Raw genomic sequence first — 7090 nt, 5'->3', positions numbered from 1 at the left:
GTATTTCGTGTTAAAAATTGTCCTTAGTCAAAGTCATGTCCCTTCTGCATTTTGATGTTAAAGTGTTACTTCTGTAAGAAAATAATTGTGATGGGAGATGGCATGATTTTATTTTTATTTTACTTTTTTCTGCTTATTTAGCCATACGACGGTTGACAAATCTATATATGTCTTCAAAACAAAAATATTTTTGAGACATTGCCTGAGTATGGCATATAGTAGTCTGGGAACTACGGTAAAGGGCACAGGATATACTTGTTACAGAACCCCTGGGCTGCTCCAATTGAAACAGAACCCACGGGCTGTCTAGTTAGGGTCCCGATTGCCAGCCACCAGAATTATAACTCTCAATACCAGAGTTTAGTGAAAGGAAAAAGAATTGTAGGGAAATGGTATCTCTAACTGTTCTAAAACTAGCCTGGTCTGGTGTGGGGGAGGGCAAGGATATGTGTTTACGGGTGTTTTAAAGAACATAAGACTTAACAGCAGAAATCCGCAAATAATTAGATCTATATAACTGTTAAATAAACAACTTTTTCTTTTCACTAAACTCTGGTATTGAGAGTTATAATTTTGGCGGCGGGCAATCGGACCCCTAACTAAACAGCCCTTGGGTTTGTTTTCAGTTAGAGCAGCCTAGGGGTTCTGTAACAATATCGTTTCCCTACTTTCTAAACACAGTTCAGCTTTATCAGTAGCTGCCAATCATTCAATTCTGATTGGGAAGGTCTTTCTGTGTTGTGATGTCCACCAGCTTTTAATCCAGAACCGTGTGAATTTCCAGCCTCCTTGTAAGCTGCATGGAATTTTCCCTTCTTTTTTTTTTTATACAGCGCAATGAATTTTAACGTCTCCCCTTTTGGGAAGGAGAGGTTAAACTACCCATTTTTTGAGACACCCCGAAGGTGGTCTGCCATTTTGGTATGGAAAGGATTTGATCCAATCTCTTGCTGGCTTAGAATACAAAAGGCACATAAAGTTGGCTCAACTGCTCTGGGCTGGGGCGAAAGGTGACCAGGGAAGTGGTCTGGGACAGATGGGCAGAGCACAGGGGTGGGCTCAAGTTCTTGTGGACAGAGGTAGTTGTTTCTGGGTGGATGCTGGGGCAGAGAAGGCTAGCCTTGAGGCTCAGGCTGGGTAGAGGCTGCTGCGGTGGCCTTCATCTGCCCAGTCCACCAGCTCATTGCTCTGGAACCATAGCTGGATCACCCTTTGGGCCTCCTCCGTAGAGTCGCTGGCATGGATGACATTCCTGCTAATGTGGAAGCTGAAGTCTTGAATGGTGCCTGGAGCAGTCTCAGCTGAGTCAGTGTGTCCTATCATGACCCTTGAGGTACAAACCACATTGGGGCCTTCCCAGACCATGGCCACCACAGGGCCGGAGTTCATGTAGTTGATGAGGGCTGGGTAGAAGGGCTTTCTCTGAAGGTCATGATAGTGTTCAGCAAGAACACTCTGGCACCTGAAGCATCTTCATCCCCACCAGCTAGAAGCCCCTCTCAAAACGCAGGATCACATCCCCAACAAGCCGCCGCTGCACCCCATCTGGCCTCACGGCCACCAGGGTCTGCTCCCGGGTCCAGGAGGGCCCTCCCGAGCTGGGGCACACTAGCAGACTGGGGACTGGGGCGTGGAAGCTGCACGACAGCCCCCGCAGCACTGCGTGCCCTAAGAGACCGTTCATGGTGCGCAGCCCGCAGGCGCTGGCTGAACGCTGGCGGGACTATAAAGCTCCAAGGGAGGGAAGGAAGGGAATTTTCCCTTCTTAAAGCAGCACGGTGTACCCCCCCTTTGTAATCTGCATGGAGAACTTCCTTTTCAAAGCAGCATGGTCAGTCCACTTAAAATGTCTGCCGCTTATTTTTAAATCCCTGACTGCGTCCTGTGACGCAGTCAGCAATGCACTTAGTTCTGACCATTCACAGAACCTCACGCAGGCTCTGTGTGCTTTTTCCATACCATCTCCCCGTCCAGGGCCCCTCCCATTTACCTGAGGCCTTGGAAGCATCCAACATTTGCATAACAAAGACCAGCCACCAGCCTCAGGCATGTGGAGGCATTCTGAAAGCTGCTTCCTCCCTATCCCCCAGCCGCAAGCTCTGGGGGTTTTTGGACACCCCCCTTTCTGTAACATACTGGGGGGCTCCCTTTGAATCTTTCCTTAACCAAGACAGGAAGAACTAGAGGGACGTCATGGATGGCAGTACTTCATCCTTGCCTGATTAAGAAAGGAAAAACACGTCATTGATGAGAATCCCCAGAACTTCTAAGACTCAATGAGCTCTTTCAAGCATGGAACAGGGAAATCTGTTTTTGATAATGCACTTTTAGAAAAAAATATCAATAGGAAACATCACTTTTATTTTTTTTTAAATCCCCCTTTATACTTAAGTGCTCTGGTCCATCAGACTTCAAAACCCAACAAGTCACCCTGGCCAGGTAGCTCAGTTGGTTGGAGTGTCATCCCAATAAACCAAAGTTGTAGGTTTGATCCCTGGTCAGGGAACATATAAGAATCAACCAATGAATACATAAAGTGGAACAACAAAACTCTCTCTCCTGTCCTTTCTTTCTCTCTAAAAATGAGCCCTGGCTGGCATGACTTAGTTGGTTGGAGAGTGGTCCTATGAAATGAAGGGTCATGCATTCGATTCTCAGTTGGGAGGGGTGCATACAAGAGGCAACCAATCAATCATCCATGTTTTTCTCCCTCTTTCTCTCTCCCTTCCCCTCTGTTTAAAATCAATGAGCATGTTCTTAGGCGAGGATAAAAAAATTAAAAAATAAATTTCTCTTAAAAGTTAAAAAAACAACAAATCATGTACCCTAACCTTAGCAAACATCTAACAGATGTCAAAACAAATATAAAACAGCACAACAATTCTAAAATTTGCTACCATAACTATGCAAACACAACTTACACAAGTCACATAAAATATGGGTGTGATTCCCCTCTTCTGGTCTTCTGGTCTGTTTGCACCTAACACATCTGCTTGGCTTCCTAATCACACATGCCTGCAGGAGAAACAGTGGCCAGCACTCTGTTCTTTGCCCATAGGTTTTATTTTATTAAAAAAGAAAAAAACTTTTTTATTGAAGTACCTATATATTAGAGAAGTACCTACATCCTAAACATAGAACTCACTGAATTTTCTCGAAATGAACAAACCTATGTAACCAGTCTCAGCTTAAAAAACAAGGTTTTATTTTAATAATGTCAATGTAAGAAGCATCCAAACCTGTAGTGAATTTCTATGAGTGTATTTGAGCCAAACTGATGACAATTTCCAGCAAGAAAAATCTCAAGGAATTGAGAAAATGTTCCTAAGAAGAACAGTCTTGTAGCTTATTTTATAAATTAGAACGAAAAAATAGAATCAAAGGAGAAGACATGGGAGCATTACATAAATTCATTGATGGTGGAGTATGGGTGGAAAAAGGAAAAGCAGGGAAATTTCTGGGATTGGATAAAAAGGAAAACGGAGAAACACATACTTCTTTTACATTGGTGGGTACAGGATAGTTGATAATTAACATTATGGCACACAGAGATTGTGTGTGAGTAACAAGATGACAATGAGGGGTTCTAGGGCCTCATGCTCTGGTGAAGGGTGTTGTGCACTGAGGGGTATGGAAAAGGAAATTCAGTATTTCAAAGTTTTGTTATTGTAGTTGCAAAAAGACATATAAATTATAAATAGGTTCAGTTAAGATAAAGATTGACCTTTGTAAAGGAAGCTATAGGGCTGGGGCATGACTACTCAGCATGACCAGCTTTCAGTTAGGAATTTTAATGTTCAGACCTTCCTATGTGGTTGCTTTCAGTCTCTGAGTTTGTAAGGCCCACCATGCAGGCCTCCCCTTGTCAGGTTTAATATGAGGCTCATTTTTTGTTCAAAATAATGTGAATAATTTTGCATGACATGAAATTCAAAAGGTCAAAAAGGTATGTATGAAATAAGTCTTCTTTCCCCCTCATTTTCCAGTCATCCTATTCTCCAATGAACTTTAACTTAGATCTTGGCTTGGTGGTTGTGGTGGTGGTGGAGTATGTGTGTGTGCGTGTAATGGGGAGGCAAGGAGGGCAGCTGGAAGGTTCTTTGTGAGGACCAAAAAGCTTGTCCCAGGGGTCCTTTATAGCCTGGGCTGACCAGGGACAGCAGCAGAGGAGGAGGGCCCAAGGCCACAGTCCAAGCCACCCAGCTGACACCAGGGTTCCCGGTGGGTAATAGTTTGGGGGTGAAAGACACAGACACAAGGTTTCTGGGCCCTTGGCCACTAAAGGGGAAGCCTCCATGAGTTTCACCCAAAGGAGGGCACCAGGCCATTGTCAGTGCTGGGAAAGGAGAAGGCAAGAGGGGACAGAGGGGTGGCTTTTTCCTGGGAGAGCATGATAGTCAAGCAGTATGGGCCAGAGATCTGGGAGGAAGAGAGCTGGGCCTAGTGGAGGCTGCACCTCCAGGAATTGTCCTTTTCAGGGGATCTGGGGCATTCCCTCTCCCTCCCACCCAACCCATCAGGCCCCAGAGTAGCCCTGAGTTGGAGGGAGTGGGCAGGCAGGAGCTGGGCAGGAGTGGGGCTGTGGCCACCCACCCCCATGATACTTTTATTTGGGGCTCTCCAGGAGGGGAGATTTAAAAATAGTCTGGCTGCGTGGAGAGCCATATAAAGTGCTGCTTTTTATGGAAGATGATGAATGCCTGCTCAAGTGCAAGCCTGAGGACTGGGTGGAGAGGATACAGAGGGACCTGTGGACTTCTGAACTGTCAACTCACTGCCTGAAGTGGGGCAAATGTGGCAAACAGGAACCAAGGCTTGCGCCCTGCTGTGCTGGTGTTTGTTCTTAAGCTCCATGAAGGCACTTCATTTTAAAGAGAAAAGAGAATACAGAGTTTTTAATAAAAGTGTTTTTTCCCCTCAAAGAGTGTACACTTTTACTTGAGTCATCTTTTGGTCTTCCCTTTGTTAATAATAAAATTCAAAGAATGATCTCTTTCTTATATTCATCTGTTATCTGGTGCCAAATGAGGAGCTATTTTAATGCCATCATTTTTACAGTTATTTTGAAGCTGATCATTAGGTAACATGTCTATAGTTTGCCCTGAGCTATGCCATTTTGGGGGTATAAAATAATAAAATTGGGTTTCTGGTCCTCAGGTTTATCATCTAGCTGAGAAGACAAAACTAGCACTAGGACATGTGATATTAATACATGACACTAAAAGATTCTATGTAGTTCAGCATTTATTGTGAAATCAGACAACAATTTCTCTAAGACTTCAGAGGAGGAAGAAAGAGGTCAATGGGAAAAAAGGAATCAGGAAAGTATTCTAAGAAGAGGCCTGTTTTCACATTTAGTAAGTACTCTCTACTCCCTGGGTTACACTGAATCGAAGCTCCTGGAATCTCTGATGCCTTTTGTAACTGCATGACTGGGTGTTAACTTCAGCTTTGTCTACTGGTCAGTACATCCATTACCCAGGTTAACACATACAATGTCACTCATATCTCCAAAAGCTCTCCTTGTGCACCTCCCAATTGCTACCCCACCCCCTTCAACCTTAGGTAACTACTATCTGAATATTAACACCATGCATTCACTTTGTTTGCTTTTGAAGGTTACATATTTGCTCTCTGTGCCAGCTATCAAGCTATCTCACCGCCAACCCCAACCTTCTAGTCTCTGCCGTGTAGTGAGGGTGAGAGTCCACCAGCCCCGTTTTTATGCCAGCTCCTCCCTTAAACACAGCCAGTGGAATGCTTGAGAGAATCTGCAGTCTAAAGAAGAGAAGGGCTTGCTTCTTCCTGCAAGCATCCTACTGGCTCACAGTGCCATCCTAGTAATGCTTCTTCCCCACCCTCCCACACCCAGCCAGTGCCAGTGCCTTCCTGCGGTTGGAGTTAAGTCAAGTTTGTGATTTTCCTAAGACTTGCAGAATCAGCCTCAGTACACCCCAAGAAGCCAGTCCCAACACCAGAGATCTGGGCCCGGGAATCAGGGTAGTATTCCAAGAAGACGCTTTGCCCCAAAGCTTCTAAATTTCAGGAATTCTAACATTTTTATTTTTTCCCTCGGCCTGAGGGGTAATAGCCACCACCCTATACCTCTTGTTAACTTTTAGGCATCTAGTGAACATCTTTATAACTAATAAACAATTCTTTCCATTGTGTTCTCTCTACTGGAATAACTGGTATGGTTTCTCTTTCCTTACTGGATTCTGACTGTGGAATTATTCAGGGTTAATTCTTTTGTGTCTGGCTTCTTTCACTCATCTTGGCTGTAGTATTACATATACCTACAGTTCATGACTTTTCACTGATGTTTAGCACTTGATTGTGTGGACATACCACAGTTTATTTATCTAACTACTGTTAGTAAAGATTCAGGTTTGGCCTCTTACATATGATGCTGCTGTGAATATTCTTGCACATGAGTTTTCATACACACATGTATGCATTTCTGTGTGTCCTAGAGGTGGAATTCTTTCATAGGATATATAGACATTCAACTTCAGTAGATGATTGTATTGTATGGTTTTCCAGAATGGTTGTATCAATTGTACACCAACAGCAGAGGAATGAGAGATCCCATTGTCTATATTTTAACCAGTTCTTAACATGTCAAACTTTTGAATCTTAGCTCTTCTGGTGTCTGTGTGGTAGTATCTCATTGTATAACTTACCTATTTCTGTGTAACAAATTATCCCCAGCTTTGGTGACTTCAAACTGCCTTATCTCACAATCTCTGTGTCACCAGTTCTTTAGGAATGATTCAGCAGAATGGTTCTGCTCAGGGTCTTTCACTCACTCAGTTCTTGGCAGAAGGCCTTGGGTCCTTGCTTTGTGGACCCCTGCGGGACACGGCAGCATTCACGCTGCCTGAGTGATACAAGAGAGGGAGTGAGAGACAGCTACAGGGCCTTTGCCAGCTGAATCACAGAAGCCTCTTGCTTCTGTCAACTTAATTCTCTCTTTTGAAAGCCAGTGTCTACATCTAAACCACCGACAAAGAGGAGTGGGTGGAATTAGGCTCCATGTTTAAGTCTACAGTTGTCCCCTGTTACCCATAGGGACATGTTCCAAGACCCC

The 7090-nt window shown here is 44.2% G+C and overlaps 1 pseudogene; it reads right to left on the bottom strand.

Moving 5' to 3' along the window:
- Positions 1 to 1124: 1124 nt before the first annotated feature.
- LOC150002925 (nucleoside diphosphate kinase D, mitochondrial pseudogene) lies at positions 1125 to 1684 on the bottom strand (annotated as a pseudogene).
- Between the last annotated feature and the right edge of the window lie 5406 nt (positions 1685 to 7090).

This window comes from Furipterus horrens, unplaced genomic scaffold, assembly GCF_987537825.1.
Source record: "Furipterus horrens unplaced genomic scaffold, mFurHor1.1.pri manual_scaffold_8, whole genome shotgun sequence".
NCBI classification, from domain to species: domain Eukaryota; kingdom Metazoa; phylum Chordata; class Mammalia; order Chiroptera; family Furipteridae; genus Furipterus; species Furipterus horrens.
The sequence above is the reverse complement of the archived record's forward strand: the minus strand, read 5'-3'. Positions and strand labels throughout refer to the sequence as shown.